This window comes from Narcine bancroftii, chromosome 10 (genome assembly GCF_036971445.1).
Source record: "Narcine bancroftii isolate sNarBan1 chromosome 10, sNarBan1.hap1, whole genome shotgun sequence".
Classification (NCBI taxonomy): Eukaryota; Metazoa; Chordata; class Chondrichthyes; order Torpediniformes; family Narcinidae; genus Narcine; species Narcine bancroftii.
The window spans coordinates 61,802,882-61,820,705 of record NC_091478.1 but is presented as its reverse complement, the minus strand read 5'-3'; the positions used below and the strand labels follow the sequence as shown (position 1 = coordinate 61,820,705).

The following is a 17,824-nucleotide window of genomic DNA, read 5'->3' as shown; positions in this document are numbered from 1 at the left end:
ATTTTTTTCCCCATTTCTGTTAAGGTCATATCCATTTTATTTATTTTCTTTTCTGTGTTGTTTATTCTTCTTCTTAAATCATTGAATTCCTGTGTTTGCCATTCTTTAAATGACTCCATGTATCCTCTAACAAGAGCAAGTATATCCTTTACCTTGCCTTTCCCTTTATCTATTTCAGTGTATTCTTCCTCTTCTTCTTCCTCTAGGTTGGCCATCTGTTGTTTCTTTGCTGCCCTTTCCTCCTCTTCTTTCTTGTTTCCATTGTCTTCTGTGGTCTCTTCTTGCTGCAGGTGTTCTGCAGCTGTCGTTGCCGGCTGTGGAGATCGACTCCCCAGCTGGTCCCCCCTCCCGTCGGTGTGTTTTTTTTCATGCGCATGCGCGGTTGCGCACTTTTACTCGGCTCTGTGAGCCATTGTTGTAGTTCTTTTTCTACCGACCTGAGGTAGTGGGGTCTTCTCTCCACAGCGGGCCTCTTCGGACAGGTAAGGCCTTCACCTTTTTCCTCCGTTGTCTTCTCTTCCTCTCTTCTTTCTGTTGATTTTGATTTTTCTCCTTTTGTCTCCATCTTCTTTCCACCTTTATACTCACTTTTCTTTAACTTGTATTTCTGTGCCTTTGTATTTTCTCTTGTTTTTCCCGACTTTTCTGGAGAGGGCTGGAGTTCACCGTCCGGCCACTACTCCATCACGTGACTCCTCGAGATGTGCTTTTTTTACACAGAGAGTGCTAGGTGCCTGGAATGCATTGCAGGGGTAGTGGTGGAGGCTGGCGCAATAAAGACTTTAAAACAAAAACTCTTAGATAGGCACATGGTTGTAAGAAAAATAGAGGTTATGGGTGTGAGGTAGACAGGTGTGGAGTAAGCTTACATAACATCGTGGGCTGAATGACCCATATTGAGCGGTAACATTTAAAGTTCTTTTCCATTCTCTCCCATGACCGCTACCCATTTTTTGATGCCCATATCAGTCGCCAGTTAATCTACCAACAGAATTCACGATATGGGAGGTGTGAATGCCTCTGGGAAAAGCCCACTCAGTCACGGGGTGCATGCAAATTGCCCAGATGGGCTCGAGGCCGGTCAAACATCACCTCAAAACCTGACCCCTTAACACACTTTATCTCAAATTTCCCACTTCCACTTCTAATCCTTCCACACATATCGGAATGTAGACAGTACTTCCCTGCGCCCCAGCCCACTGGGTTTATGATGGGAAACATGACATCTGTGTTTCTCTCTCCATAGAGGCCATCTAGTACAAAGTTCACATTTATGGTCAGAGTACATACACAACATTACATGTAACCCTGAGATTCTCCTTCCTGCCTGACAACAGAATTTCTACTTAACTATTCTATTTCAATATTTTTATTGAATTTTATATAATGGTTCATACATATATGAAGGAATGATGTAAGCTGTATTAGAGCAAGGAGACAAGCACAATGTTATCAGTCATATTTTTCTTATGCAACAGTTTTATTCACATGTAAATTAAAAAAATATAAAAAGGGGAAAAAAATATAATGTACTAATCTAAACCCCAAACCATTCCTAAGTTGCATGACAATATAGAGAAAAAAAAATGCAAGTAGAAATAAAAAGAAAAGCAGAATCACAAAGAAACCGGATTACGATTCCCATTAGAGGCTACAAAATCAAAAATGAACCCTAAAGATTGGGAAAGTTTAAACTCGAGCCACTTGCAGAACATCTTATTTTCTCCAAGGTTAAATGTGACATCAAATCATGTCACCATTAGGCTTTTTCAGGTGCATTCTACGCTAAGAATGTGCCTGAAGAAGCAGAAGCGGCCCTTTAAATTGCCATTCAGGTGGCAGCGTTTAAAGCGCAACGCTGGCCACCTGAAGGACACAGCTGCACTGGATGCGGCTTTGAGCACACTCCAGATCCTGCCCAGTGTCAGCTGTGATCAGCAGCCTGACCCTCTCACATCCGCTTTCAGCCAGCTGTATTCAGGTGGCTGGGGGTGCCACTGAGCTGAGCTGATTATCCCTCTTGGAGGAAGGTTACGTAGCCTCCTGCACATTCAGGTGGACTCAAAACAGCCGCATATTGCCTAAACATGCGGCTTTACATGCGGGTCAGTTGGCCATCCGAAAGTGCCTATTGATTATGAGTGGGTGGGAACAGCATCTTTCCATCTTGCAATAAGAGAGGCAAAGGCTAATGCATGACATTGAAATGAAGACAATTTCGCCATCCCAAACAAGGCCCCCAGTGGGTCTGGTGCTAGGTTAACATGAACAATTATTGATAAAGCACAAAGACCTCTTCCCAGTACTTGACAAGGGTTTGACAAGACCAAAATATACGAATTACTGATCCATCCTCTTTCTTATGTTTGTCATAGAAAGAGCTAATATCAGGGTAAATATTAGGGTAAATACTAGCTAATTTAACTTTATGTAGCTAATTTAACGGTATCGGAACCAGGATGTGAAGAGTTGCCGAGGGCGCTGAACGATTCCTGACTGTGTCGGAGGTTCAGATCTGGAGCTCTGGTCGCCAATGGTTTGGACTGGACTCTGTGCGGCTGTGGGGGCTGCGAAAGTGGTGGAGGTGAATCTACATTCACTCGGTGACTCGGCGGTGGGAGGGGGGGGAGAGACACTTTTTTGCTTCTCTCTCTCTGATTGTAAGAGATGCTTAGGCAATTTCTGCCTCACATTGTGGTGTGGAGGTGAGGAATCCTCACTGATTGTGATGTGGAGGTGAGGTATCCTCACTGATTGTGGTGTAGAGGTGAGGTATCCTCACTAATTGTGAAGTGGAGGTGAGGAATCCTCACTGAGGTGTGAGGTGAGGCATCCTCACTGATTATGGTGTGGAGGTGAGGTATCCTCACTGATTGTGAAGTGGAGGTGAGGAATTCTCACTGTGGTGTGAGGTGAGGAATTCTCACTGATTGTGGTGTGGAGGTGAGGAATCCTCACTGATTGTGATATGGAGGTGAGGAATCCTCACTGTGGTGTGAGGTGAGGCATCCTCACTGATTGTGGTGTGGAGGTGAGGTATCCTCACTGATTGTGAAGTGGAGGTGAGGAATCCTCACTGTGGTGTGAGGTGAGGAATTCTCACTGATTGTGGTGTGGAGGTGAGGAATCCTCACTGATTGTGGTGTAAGGTGAGGAATTCTCACTGATTGTGGTGTGGAGGTGAGGAATCCTCACTGATTGTGGTGTGGAGGTGAGGAATCCTCACTGATTGTGGTGTGAAGGTGAAGAAATCCTCACTGTTTGTGGTGTGAGGTGAGGAATCCTCACTGATTGTGGTGTGAAGGTGAGGAAATCCTAACTGATTGTGGTGTGAGGTGAGGAATCCTCACTGATTGTGGTGTGAAGGTGAAGAAATCCTCATTGATTGTGGTGTGGAGGTGAGGAAATCCAAGATCCAATTGTGAGTCGTCCTCACTGTTTCCTCCTTCACCTCTTCAGAGCTAGTCATCCATGGTAAAACACCCGTAGATGCACTGTTAATAGCTGTGGTTAATGTGCCTTTTATTTATTTATTTTCCACACCCTAGAAGATGATTCAGGCCATCAAAACAAGTGATGCCCAATTTCCCCCACGTGACCAATTAACCAACTCACCCCATGCATTCTTGGAGGGTGGGAGGAGACCAGAGTATCCAGTGGAACCATGCGTTACAGGGAGAATGTACAAACCCCTCACAGACAGTGCCAGACTCCAGCCTGGGTCGCTGGGGTGCTGTAATACCATTGTGCCTCCCCACAAATCTGCAACCTCTCGAGTGGGCTCCCATTGAACCCTGATGACTTTTCTCCAATTTGCACCATGTTTGATTACCGGGTTAGCTGTGAATTGTGGGTAGCTTGTGAAAACTGCCTTCAAGGAGAACCTGAGCAATGCATTTTCCCTTTCCATGTTGACAACTTTTGTTCAGAGAGAATTAATTGGGGCTTGAATTGGGGGATGGAGGAGAAATGCAGAAAAATGAGTTTGCTAAGGCTTTTGATTGTGTGAATCAAATAGTTTTCTCTAAACCCCTGTGAGCCAACACCTTGTGCCTTTCCTGAGCCCTCTCTCAACAGTAGATTTACCTTGGATTTTCTTTGAAGAGAAACGCCAAAATTCCACCTAATCCACCTCCAACAATTCTTCTTGCACACCCTCAATACCTTATGAACTATGTTGGAAACATAATATGAGAGTAGTTAGTCAGAATTTTTTACCTAGGGTATTAAAGTGAGGAGGTGAGGTGGGGGGGGGGAGGTTTAAAGGAGATGGGCAGAGACGACATCACTGCTTTCTGTTCGGGTACACGATCAGTCTGGAGACTGACCAGAACATGTGGGAAATTCGAGTCCGCATTAGGCGCCTGGCTAAACCAGAAGTAGAGTGAGGCAATGCTCCTCAGTAACTGGCCCTCCACTCTCGGATCTGACTATCCGAAGGTGCTGGGGATCTGGTTTAGGGGGACGAGGCATGCAACAAGAATTGGTCAGTGGATCGCAAAGGTCCACCGAAAAAATTGAGACTGTGGGCGCGGCGCTCTCTCTTGATAACGGGGAAGAACCTGGCCATTGGGTGTGAGGGGCTCTCAGTACTGCTGTATTTGGCCCATCCCCCTCACCTCCACCCTGGCAGTTAGCGGATTCATATGGGGGTCCAAAATAGACAGGGTCTGAAGGAGCGCTATTTACAAGCTGGCAGAAAATGGGGGCAAGGGTGTACTCAAAGTGGATCTCATCTTGATGACCATCTTCATGTATAGGTGCATGAGGCAGGATGTAGAACCAAAGTAGGAGGGCACCAAATGCTGAGGTTCTACCTTTCCCATGTGTTGCCTGACCCCATTATCGCACAATATCTCAGTCAGGTGGATTTTGCCACACTACCTATCCTTCATGGAAAAGGTTTTCCAGGACAACACCTTCAATCATGAGGCCATCAGGCAGTGGCCATCATGAAACAACCTGTAGAAACTGAGAGAGGGAGACTTGATGGACCTGATGAGATGGTTCCCAGAGCCGACCGTCCAGGCCATCTGGGGGAACGCCTCATCGCCAGGGCTCACAAACAAGCAGTGGGACTTGGCCTGGCTGGCAGTGAGAGGAGCCCTTCCAGTGAGATCATTCTTGTACAACCGGAACATCACCCTCCATGCACATTGTCCTCGGGGATAGTGGCGGTGGAGTGGAGACCTCAGTCCACCTCTTTGCTGAATGCAGGTTCCCAGAGGCAGCACGACAGCAGGCTCTCTGATCTACGGAATGTTCCCGGGGATACACCCTGAGTCCGACATCCAGAACTGCTGGAAGACCATCAACTCGGTGAAAGACACACTTTGGCCAGCCCGAAACCTGCTGGCTCTTCAGCACGTGGAGATGATGGTGAGGGAGAGCTGCCGACTGGCAAATTCCAGGCTGCAGGGTTAAGTGCTGAGGGACGCACTGAGGCTGGGTGCAGCCAACGCGTGGGCGCTGTGGGGAAGGATCACAGTCTAGAGACCTCCCATCACTGGCTACTGAGGGACTGAGGCTGAGGGGAAGCCCCTCTAACAACAGTGTAGGTGGGGAAAGAAACGACAAGGTACCACAATGGTGGTAATGGTAATAAAGGGAAGAATGTAAAATGTACATTCATGCATTCATCTGGATGCCTCATTGGGATTGACTCTACGAATGTAAAAAGTCTTGAACAGTTTTCTGGTATTATAAATAATTTATTGTGAATAAAGAATATTTTTGGGAAGAAAAAGATTTTTACATAAAGTATGGTGTGTACTTGGAATGAGCTGCCGGAGGTAGTAGTGGAAGCAGGTATGAGAGCAGTGTTTAAGAAGCTTCAAGATCGACACATGGCCATGCAGGAAACAGAGGGATAGGGCCGAAGGGCTATCCTGTGTATGTGGCCATCATGAAAACTCACCCAAAACAGGTTCTAATCCTTCAACACATATCAGAATGTAGACAGTACTTTCCTGCGCCCCAGCCCACTGGGTTTATCATACTGTTAACAACGAGTAGGATGTGCTGGCAGCGTCCAGCACTCTGAACCCACGTGTGTGAGTTTAATTCCCTCACCTTACCCCTACATCCCTTAGTATCTGTTGATCTTTGTTTGAACAGGGCAGCATGGTCGTAGCCGTTAGCGTAACGTGATTAGAGCGCCAGTGGTTCTGGTTTGAATCTGCTGATGTCTGCGAGGAGTTTGTATGTTCTCCCCTTTGTCTGTATGGGTTTCTTCTGCATGCTCCAGCTTCTTCCCACCCTCTGAAGACAAACAGGGTTTGCAGGTTAATTGGACACACAGGTGTATTTAGGTGGAGTGGGTTCGTGGACTGGAAGGGCCTGTTCACATGCTTCCTCTTGAGTGCACCCCTCCTCCGCTTGAACCTATTTTAATTCTCTGCAAAACAGCCAAGAAGATTACTGGAGTCTCCCTTTATTGATGATGTTTACTCAGAGCGTTGTCTAAACAGGCCTCAAAGAATGTCTGAGGAACCCAGAAGGAAGGGAGTTGGGTTATTACAGGTAATGTTTTCAAATACTGTTTAGTTGGAGCAGCAGATAGTGGTGCTGCTTCTCATCTCCAGCAACCTAGATTTGATCCTCGCCTGCCTGCGTGAAGTTTGCACATTTTCCCTGTAAAAGGGATGGGTTTCCTCCAGTTGCTCTGCTTTCTTGCCTAAAGGTGCACTGGCAGGTGAATTGGCCGCTGTAAGCCTCCATGGTGGGTGGGCCTGTCAGAAGGAACAGGTCACACAGGGAAAGAAGTTGGAGAATGAGACTGATGTTCAAAGGTGAGGCAAAGACTCAACGGCCTCCTTTGTAAAAAGTAAATATGAGAAATAATGATTGATCTCTTGGACACTTCTGCCCACAACAAAAGAACTATAGAAAAATTGTATAAGCCACAGAAAGCTCTTTTAAATTATTAATCTGGAGTACATTAATTTGAGCAATTAGAGGGAGTTGGTGTAACTAAGAGGTAGTAATTAACGGCAATGAACTGGTAATAAATCATTGTGGTCTTCAGGTGTGTTGGAAGCCACACTCATGTGCCTATCTACATCAATGGAGTTGTGGCGTCCACAATTCTGATGATCCCACCTGGTCCCTGAATGCCTCCATCCTGATCAAAAAGGTGCAAGAGCCTCTTTATTTCCTGCAGAGCATCTAGAATCCTCACCTCTGGCCCAGGATACTGATGGATTTTTACCGCTGTATCACTGAGACCACATTGGCATCTCAGTGTGGTAGGGCAATTGTCTCGTATCGGACCGTAAAGCACTTCAGCAGGTGGTGAAAACTGCTCAGCGGATTATTGGCATTCACTTGTCCATCATTGAGAACATCTATCAGGAATGCTGTCAGGGCCGGGCGAAGAGTATCATCAAGGATGCATCACACCCAAACTATGAACTTTTTACCCCTCCCATCCAGTAGGGGCTACAGGAGCCTTCGCTCTCAAACAAGCAGGCTCATGAAGAGTTTTCCCACCCCCCCCCCCCCCCCCCCCGAGGCTGTGACCCTGCTGAACCTTAAATCCCAGCGTGGAGTGGTCCTGTTCTCACATGGAACTGTCAGGACTTTTAGAATGATTTACTTGTTGAATGCACTTATTTTTATTTGCACCTAGTTATTTGTATATAGAACTATTTTTTAAATTTCTGGTTGGATGCTATTTCATTGGCTTTGTATTTTACTGGCACAATGACAATTGGCAATTTTACACCAAAACTCTGGAATTATTCTAAAAAAAAAATGAGCATACTTACTTCCGGAGTGTCCTGATGTGGTCGTTTACACAGGTACACTCTTAGGGCACTTTTACACAGCCTTCCTGTGTTGCGGAGTTTGTTCGAGGGGGAATGTCTTATTCATTAGGCTTGTTTCTTACAGAGTGGCTGTGGTCAATTTACACAGCAGGGGCTCCGTAAAAATGTGTAGGGGTATGAGTGTAAAAATTATGGGATGGAACTTACATAATAAATTCTGTCTCGACATTTTTACACTGCCACCAGAGCAGAAAATTTCCTGACATTTTCTGCAGTTCAGTGGCTAATAAAGTTAAATCTAATCAAAACAAAGTGGCAATGGTAAACTATTTCAATTCCATGTCCCATGCCCATGCTCACATGGCCTCATGTACTATCCCACCAAGATCACCCGTAAATTGATTTTCCATCTGGCCACTCTCCAGCCAGATGGAATTAACATCGACTTCTCCAGTTTCCACTAACCTGCTTTCCTTTCCACCTCCCCCTTCCCTTTCCCTTCTTTCCTCCAGCTCTCCACCCCCTTCCCTCTCTATTCATAGAGCAGTCCCTCCTCCCCCACGCTGCTGTGCCATCCCTCTATCCACCTATGACCTCCTGCTTTGGGATCGTGCTCCTCCCCCCCCCCACCCCTCCGCACCACCATTTAGATCTGTCACCTGCCGACATTCTGACATTCTTCCAAACCTTGATAAAGGGCTCATGCCAAAAATGTTGATTCTGTATCTTTATCTTTACTATATAAAGGACACTGCTTGACCCACTGAGTTTCTCCAGCGTCATGTTTTTCCTTCAACAATAGTATCTGCAGATTTTTGTGTTTTACAACACTGGTTCTCAACCTTTTTCTTTCCACTCACATCCCACTTTAAGTATTCCCTAAGCCACAGGTGTCATTACTCTGTCATTAGTAAGGTGGCATATGGGTGGTCAACATGATTATCCAACTGCACGAAAACCAACAAGGTCGGGTCAGATACAGCAATGAGCTCTCTGAACCCTTCTCCATTAACAATGGCGTGAAGCAAGGCTGTGTTCTCGCACCAACCCTCTTTTCAATCTTCTTCAGCATGATGCTGAACCAAGCCATGAAAGACCCCAACAATGAAGACGCTGTTTACATCCGGTACCGCACGGATGGCAGTCTCTTCAATCTGAGGCGCCTGCAAGCTCACACCAAGACACAAGAGAAACTTGTCCGTGAACTACTCTTTGCAGACGATGCTGCTTTAGTTGCCCATTCAGAGCCAGCTCTTCAGCGCTTGACGTCCTGCTTTGCGGAAACTGCCAAAATGTTTGGCCTGGAAGTCAGCCTGAAGAAAACTGAGGTCCTCCATCAGCCAGCTCCCCACCATGACTACCAGCCCCCCCACATCTCCATCGGGCACACAAAACTCAAAACGGTCAACCAGTTTACCTATCTCGGCTGCACCATTTCATCAGATGCAAGGATCGACAATGAGATAGACAACAGACTCGCCAAGGCAAATAGCGCCTTTGGAAGACTACACAAAAGAGTCTGGAAAAACAACCAACTGAAAAACCTCACAAAGATAAGCGTATACAGAGCCGTTGTCATACCCACACTCCTGTTCGGCTCCGAATCATGGGTCCTCTACCGGCACCACCTACGGCTCCTAGAACGCTTCCACCAGCGTTGTCTCCGCTCCATCCTCAACATTCATTGGAGCGCTTTCATCCCTAACGTCGAAGTACTCGAGATGGCAGAGGTCGACAGCATCGAGTCCACGCTGCTGAAGATCCAGCTGCGCTGGATGGGTCACGTCTCCAGAATGGAGGACCATCGCCTTCCCAAGATCGTGTTATATGGCGAGCTCTCCACTGGCCACCGTGACAGAGGTGCACCAAAGAAAAGGTACAAGGACTGCCTAAAGAAATCTCTTGGTGCCTGCCACATTGACCACCGCCAGTGGGCTGATAACGCCTCAAACCGTGCATCTTGGCGCCTCACAGTTTGGCGGGCAGCAACCTCCTTTGAAGAAGACCGCAGAGCCCACCTCACTGACAAAAGGCAAAGGAGGAAAAACCCAACACCCAACCCCAACCAACCAATTTTCCCCTGCAACCGCTGCAACCGTGTCTGCCTGTCCCGCATCGGACTTGTCAGCCACAAACGAGCCTGCAGCTGACGTGGACTTTTTAACCCCCTCCATAAATCTTCGTCCGCGAAGCCAAGCCAAAGAAGATATGGGTGGAAAGAAAAGTTTGAAAATCACTGTTTTAATCATACCTAATTGACTCGTTATGTGCATGGTTTCAGAACTCCAAAGGAAATGGGCCAATGACAATTTTTCTCAAGCAAAATATTTCAATAACAACTGGGTCTAGAGCAGTGATTCTCAACCTTCCCTTCCCACCCACATCCCACCTTAAGGAATCCCTTACTAATCACACAGCACTGATGGCATAGGGATTCCTTAAAGTGGGATGTGAGTGGAAAGAAAAAGGTTGAGAACCACTGGTTTACAATCTGTTTCCTTTCCAGTTTGGGGGCGATTAGTGCGATGGGCCATGAATGGCAAGTGCATGGCGATGGCTAATGATAATTGGAATTAGAAAGTTTGGGTTAAAATATAAGTACGTCCATCGAACACCTTGGAGGCTAATGATAATTGGAATTAGAAAGTTTGGGTTAAAATATAAGTACGTCCATCGAACACCTTGGAGGCTTGGACCAATTGACGAGAGTGTTCCTCCAGTGAGGATGTGTCTTGCCAGTGGGACGCCTTCCCTCTGCATGAGCAAATCCAGGGACAGACACTGATCTCCTGTGTGATCTGACAGAAAAATAAATAAGGCCAGCCCAGGAACTGATCTTGTGCAGGGTGGCAAAGTCTTTCTCGTGTTGATCTCAAAATACGAGCCAAGGGGCTTATGTTGGCTACATTCATGTTATTTCTTAATCTCCCATTATTTACGCATAGTTCAAATGACACAAAGATAAGTGGCCTGTTGAAAATTATGAAGGATTGACAGTGTTGGAAATCTGGCAGAAAGTCCCACTGTAAAAACAGAAAACATTGAAAACAGCCTCAGTGGAATTTTTTTTTGTCTTTACAAAGGGGCTTTCTGTCAGATTGGGAGTATTGTGTGGCGCTCTGGTTACTTAGTGATAAGAAAGGATGTCCTCAAGGTGGAAGGGTACTGCAAAGATTGCTGAGGATTTTCCCAGGACTGGATGTCTTGACTCACAAGGAGAGGCTGTATCAGCTGTTTTATTTTCCATTGGAGTGTAGGAGGGTGAGGGGTGACATCAAAGAATGGTCAGTCATTTTTGCAGGGTACCATGGAACCAGAGAACATTACAGCACAAAAACTGGCGCCTTCAGCTCTTTTAGTCTTTAAGTAATCCAAACTATTTTCTTTGTCTGACCTGCACCCAAACCATAGCCCTCCAAACCTCTTCCATCCATGTACCTATCCAAATTTTTCTTCAATGTTAAAATTGAGCCTGCATTCACCACTTCAGCTGGAAGCTTGTTCTACATTCCCACTGCTCTCTGTATGAAGAAGTTCCCCCTAAATGTTTCCCCTTTCTCTCTTAACCCTTGTCCTCTGGTTTGTATCTCACCTACCCTCAGTGGAAAAAGCCATCCTATATTTTCTCTGTCTATCCCCCTCATAATTTTAAATACCTCAATCAAATTTCCCCTCATTCTTCTACACTCCAGGAATAAAGTCATAACCAGTTTAACCTTTCCCTGTAACTCAGTTGCTGAAAACTGGGCAACATCCTGGTAAATCTTCTCTAAACTCTTTCAACCTTAGTGATATCTTTCCTGTAGTTACATGACCAAAACTGGACACAATACTCCAAATTTAGCCTCACCAATGTTTTATACAACTTTCCATAACATCCCAACTCCTATACTCAATACTTTGATTTATGAAGGTCAATATGCCAAAAGCTCTCTTTACAAACCTATCCACCTGTGATGCCACTTTCAGGGAATTATGTACTTGTATTTCCAGGCCCCTCTGTTCTACTGCACTCCTCAGTGCCCTACCATTTACCTTGAAGGTTCTTTCTTGGTTTGTCTTCCAAAATACAACACCTCACACTTGTCTGCATTAAATTCCATCTGCTATTTTTCAGCCAATTTTTCCAGCTGGTCTAGATTTCTCTACAAGCTTTGAAAACCTTCTTTGCTGTCCAAAACACCTCCAATCTTAGTGTCATCTGCAAACTTGCTGATCCAATTTACCACATTATCATCCAGATATTGATATAGATGACAAAACAACAATGGCCCCAGCACCGATCTCTGAGGCACACAACTAGTTACAGGCCTCCAGTCTGAGAAGCAATCATCCACCTATGGCTTCTCCCATCCAGCCATTGTCAAATGCAGATCACAACTTCACCATGAATACCTAGCAGCAGAACATTCCTGATTAACCTCTCATGTGGGATCTTATCAAAGGCCTTATTAAAGTCAATGTAGACAACATCCACAGCCTTTCCTTCATCAACTTTCCTGGTAACCTCCTCAAAAAACCCTATAAGATTGGTTAAACTCGACCTACCATGTACAAAGCTGTGTTGACCATCCCTAATCAGTTTATGGCTATCCAAATAATTGTTCAGTACAACTTCAATTATCTGAAATGGTCGCGATCAGGCCTATTTCATATAAATGGTTTTTTCAGAGAACTGGTCAATTTTTAAAAACAGCCCAGTAACAACAGCAAATCACTTGTAACAGTGTTTAAACAACAACAAATAACAAGGGAAGGCTTTTTAAGCATTAAAATATTGTTTAATTTTCACCAGTCAAAAAGGTTGGGTGCCGCCAATCACCGACACCTCCCCAACCACTGCCACCTATCGCCGACGTGTCCCCAACCACTGCCGCCAATCTACGACACGTCCCCACTGCTGCTGCCAATCCCTGGGGAGGATTCCTGGGCACGTGGAACACTCACTGATGAGTCGGCAGGCTTCTGTCTCACCGTGGGCTTGTTCCGGCAGGGGCTGTTCTGGCTTCACGTCCTGGTTCTCGACGTTGGAGCCCAACACAGACCCAGTCTCTGCCTGCGCACACTCCCCCTCCCAGCCGCCGCCGCCGATCACTGACTCCTCCCCACCTCCCCACTCCTGCCTGGGAGCCCAAGGTCCCCACTCCTCCCCGGGAGGCCTCTCTCCTTTTTTTTTAAATTTTTTATTTTTCACACCATAAATCACATTAGCCATGATATACACTTTTTCTTTTTCACACATATACAGTGACTTTTTCTCCCCCCCCCTCCCTCCTCCCAAGCCACCCCCCCACCCCCCCCTCTCATCCATTTTAGGTATACAATCTAGGTTGCATTAAACCAGTCAGACAATGTTGTCATTCAACAAAAATACACCAGAAATTCTACTGAGTCCATTCTTTTCTTTCCTTCTCCTTCCATCAACTTAGGTAATGTTTGTCCCCGGTAGGTTTTCGCTATTTTATTTAATGTAAGGCTCCCATACTCCCATATTATTTCTTAAACTATATGTTATTTTTTCTAATGGAATACATTTATTCATTTCTATATACCATTGTTGTATTTTCAAATTATCTTCCAATTTCCAGGTTGACATAATACATTTTTTTGCTCTCTCCTTGATGACACCGGGACAAGGGATTCTTCTGACCGCTTGTGGCTGGGAGACAGTGGCACACAGTTTGAGAGGGAGAGATGGAGAGAAAAATCAATAGGAGAAGGTAAAGAAAAGGTCAATAGGAGAAGGAAAGAGAGAGGGGAGGGAGTTACCTGAAACGCGGACAATCGTCGTTCTAATTTCATGTTGGGTGATTTTTTTTCAGCCTCTGAAGTCAGTTCAGCTCCAAAAAAGTTTTGGATAACTGAGGATTTTGGATAATCTGATTTTGGATAATCGGAGTAATACTGTATATCGATCTCTTATAACACCTTCCAATAATTTACCTACTACAGTACTGACGGCAAGCTCACCGGCCTATAATTTCCAGGATTACTTTTGGAGCCTTTTTTAAACAATGGTGCAATGCAAGCTACCCTCCAATCCTCCGGCTCCTCATCCATGGCTAAGTCCATTTTAACATACTCTAGGATCTAGAATTGAATGTGAGAGGGGAAAGCAAAGGGGTCCTGAGGGGCAACTTTCACATAGAGGGTGGTGGGTGTATGGATCGAGCTGCCAGGGGTGTTGGTAGAGACATAACATTTAGAAGACATTTTGACGGGTACATGGATAGGAAAGGGCATGAGCTAAACGCAGACCAAATGGGGGCAAGTTCAAATAGGCATCTTGGTAAGTTTGGCTGAAGGGTTGGTTCCCCTGCTGTAAAACCCTTAATCTCTAGACTTCTTTCTTCCCCTCAAATTAAAAGTAAAATTGGAGAATCTGATTGTAGCACTTCTGGGGACCAAAAGCCTCCAACAACTGTATTGGGGTGATAAAGGAGGGGCAGCCTCACGTCTCCTTCTCACTGACTTTAGCCGCTTTCAGGTGACCAGAATACCTGACTGTAAAGCTGCCTATTGTACCCCAATGCGGCTATTAGGAGGCCACCTGAAAGCGGAGAACCTGGCCAGGAGGAGCAAGTACCTAACCCTCCTCAGTAGATATATTCTCTGGCTCAGAGAATCCCCCGTTGCACCTGAAAGCAGCAGTGGGATCACAGCCACAGTCCACAGTCCACAGGAGCCAGCGTTCGCTCAGACGCTGCTCTCCTTCAGCCGCATGTTCAGGTGACAAAAAGGCGTCTTCTCCGCAGCCACCTGAACGTGTCAGTTACACTCCCCCAGCTGCATCTGCCAGCGCATTATCTACATCCGAGCACCTAAAAGTGACTTTTGTCTCAGGACTTGTTTGCAGAATTTGGAGCATGGTCTGGATTCTCTAAATGCCAAGGTAGCAGGTAACCCTGACACAGCCTTTTAGGGCTCTGAACAGTTTTAAATCTACTCCTTTCGCCGGCCTCAAGGCACAAGGTCCACCTGAACGGGCCTGTAGATTTGTGGATATTTCAAAACAAATACTTGAGTAAGAAGGGTTAAAATGAACAAGTTTTAAGAGAATGTTAAACTGATAATCTTCTGATTGAATGATGGAACAAACAGAAGAGACAGTATCCATTCTCACGTTCTTCCCCTGAAAAATGCCTTAGTTGATGCCTTATGTAAGTGCCTTACATTTGTGCCAATGTAAAGATAATCTTCATCATCAAATCTAAACTGAGGCTCTTTCAAACTGCTATGTAAAATGGGGTTAACCCGGGCAATTTGCCCGGTTAGTGCCCCACACGCAACAGTTGGAAAGGTCAACCCCTTTCGGAACCCAACCGGGGTAGTCAGGGAACCCAGTTAAACATACCTAAGTCACGTCCACAGGCGATTTGAACAGGAAAATGGCTGGCCTGCTTATTCTGGTGATGTCAGCGCTTGCGTGCATCACCAGGCAGCCAGCATCTGAACATCTAGTGAGTACTAGCAGTACTTCTAGTGAGTGCGTGACGCGTCATTTCGGGGGTGGGGGGAGGGGATTCCCCTTAAATCACCGGGTTTAATGGGTTAATCCCCCTGTGATTTGAAAGGTGCTTCCAGTCCCTTTGCCCCAGTAATCACACCAGGGTCCCAGGAGGGAGGACCAGGTGCTGCAATTTAAACGGGGCTACTGTCATATGATGCAGGAGACTTGTGAAGGGGGTTTGGGTCAGGGGTGGGGGGGTGGGGGGGGGGGGAAGAACCAGTACGGGCTGCTGGAGACTGGCTGTTGAGAACCAGGTATCAGAGCCAGGATTTGAGAGGGTGCTGAGGGCTCCTGGAGGATCGAGGGTGCTGAAGGCTTCCTTTATCACACCGGACGTTTGGATCTGGAGCTCGGACTGGCGATTGATTGAACAGGAGTCTGTGCAGCTGAAGAGGCTGCGGGAGGGCTGGCGGCGAATCCAGCGACTCTAAAGGGACTGCCTTTTGCTTCTCTTTCTCTCCATCTGTAAGGGGTGGCAGGCGACACTAATGCTGATTCTTTGCCTGCCTTACAGGAGGGACGAGGCAATTTTGAGTAATATTACATGTTCTGTACTATTACACAACAATAAAGGAACCTTGAAACTTGAACATAGTACAATGTACAGATTCACCAAAATTCCTACTTGTTGTGGTTACATCAAATACACTACAAATAATAAATATAATGACTACATGAGAGAAACTAAAGAGGATCAATGTATAAAGGGAGTTAAGTATTTACAGTTGCAGTTAGTGCAGAGAAAGTGGCATTTTAATAACGCAGACAGTGCTGGAGAGACTCCACAGTCGAGCAGCATCCACAGGTGAAGTTTCGGAGAGCCCTTCATGAGGATTGGGGAACAGAAGCAGAGTAAAGAGGAAAGGGGTCCCACACTGGATTGGCCAACCAGGTAGAGGTCATCTTTGGCGGTCCTGGAGTAGCGTTGGAGATAGGGTAGTACGAGAAGGTTCAAGAGCCTGCTAGCTGCTAGTGAACCAAACTGTTCCTGAATCTAGAAAGGTCCGACTTCAGGCTTCTGACACTTCTACTTGCAGTTAAGTTGTGATGGGGGTCTTTTGTGACGTCGGCTGCCAAACAAGAAGCACAATTCTTGTTTCCAGGTCGCAAGATGCACGGATATTGCACCAGGTAACCTCTGCATGGCACATGTGCATGGGGATGGGTATGGGGGGGCGGGTGCACCAGGTAATTGCACCAGATAACCTCTGCATGGCACATGTGCATGGGGATGGGTATGGGGGGGCGGGTGCACCAGGTAATTGCACCAGATAACCTCTGCATGGCACACGTGCATGGGGATAGGGAAGGGGGGAGGGTGCACCAGGTAACCTCTGAATGACGTACAGGTATCTAACAATCATGAATCTCTGCACTTTGGTGGGGAATTAAACAAAGGCAGTGTTGGGGCATGGGGGAGCTCATTTCCACTTGGAAAGTAGGAAAGAAATTCGAGAAATTGCTCGTGATAGAAAGACGTTCAAACAACCTGCCAAGTTTATTTTGGCAGTTCCCATTCTAAATGGGGATTTATCATTCGAAAGGGTGATAAAATCAGCCTCCAAATGTAACTTTTCTGATTTATTAGAGAGGAACTCCAGTAATTCACAGCAATGATCACATGTTGCTCTAACCTCTTCATAAAAGCGCTCTTAGGAGAGCGATCTTCAACTGAGAAGCCACATTATTTGCTTCTCCATTGTAACAGAGTAGCTCTGAATTCTACATCAGCTTGCATTGAAGGACCAATGCATTTCATTGCCAGCAAATGAGACCTTGTTTGGCCAGCCTTCAAGAGGCACCATACAGCAGCTTGCCCATGTATACAACAGCTGGAGCAACGCTGGGAGAGGGAGTCACTTGACGGGCATTAGAGGGGGAACTGGGGCACTTCCAGACTCACTGTTTCCCTGGATTCGCCTCCAGCGCTCCCGCAGCCTTCATAGCCAGAGTCCAGACTATCGGCAATGCGAGCTCCAGATCCAAACCTCTCACACAATCAGGAAGCCCTTGGCACCCTCTCACATCCTGGTTCCAATGCCTGGAACCCCCTTCAGCTGGTCTCGAGCCAGTCTCCAGCAGTCTGCAGCCTGTGCAAGTTCCTTGACCACAGTCTCCAGCAGCCCACAGCCTCGTGGGTTCCTCGCCTGAGTCACCAATAACCCGCTGCCTGTGTGTTCTTCAGCCCCAGAGCCTTCACTGATCTGCCACCCATGGCCACTGTTCCAGAAGGGGTGGTCTCCCCGATTGTGCAAGTACAACCCGACAAAATAGCATTGTCTGGTCCTCGGAGCAAAACATGCAGACACACAACCAGACACGACACACGCAGAGTCGGTGTTGGAACAAATCTAATCGAGGAGCATTAGGTTAATTGTAGGCCACTGGACCAGTGGGTGGGGGCAGGTGGCGACAGCATCAGACTGGGTGTGGTGGGTAACTTTTGCAGCATTGGACTGGGGGGGATGTGGCAAAGCCAGACCGGGGGAGGGGGTGGCAGTGGCAGCGAAGGACCAGGTGGGTGCAGAGGCACAATAACTAATTT

General features: G+C 46.5%; 1 protein-coding gene across 1 annotated transcript in view; it reads right to left on the bottom strand.

The window, feature by feature from the left end:
• The window catches only part of LOC138744608 (protein FAM187B-like), a 120,844-nt gene that overhangs the window by 13,617 nt on the left and 89,403 nt on the right, over nucleotides 1–17,824 (bottom strand). The window lies entirely within an intron of this gene.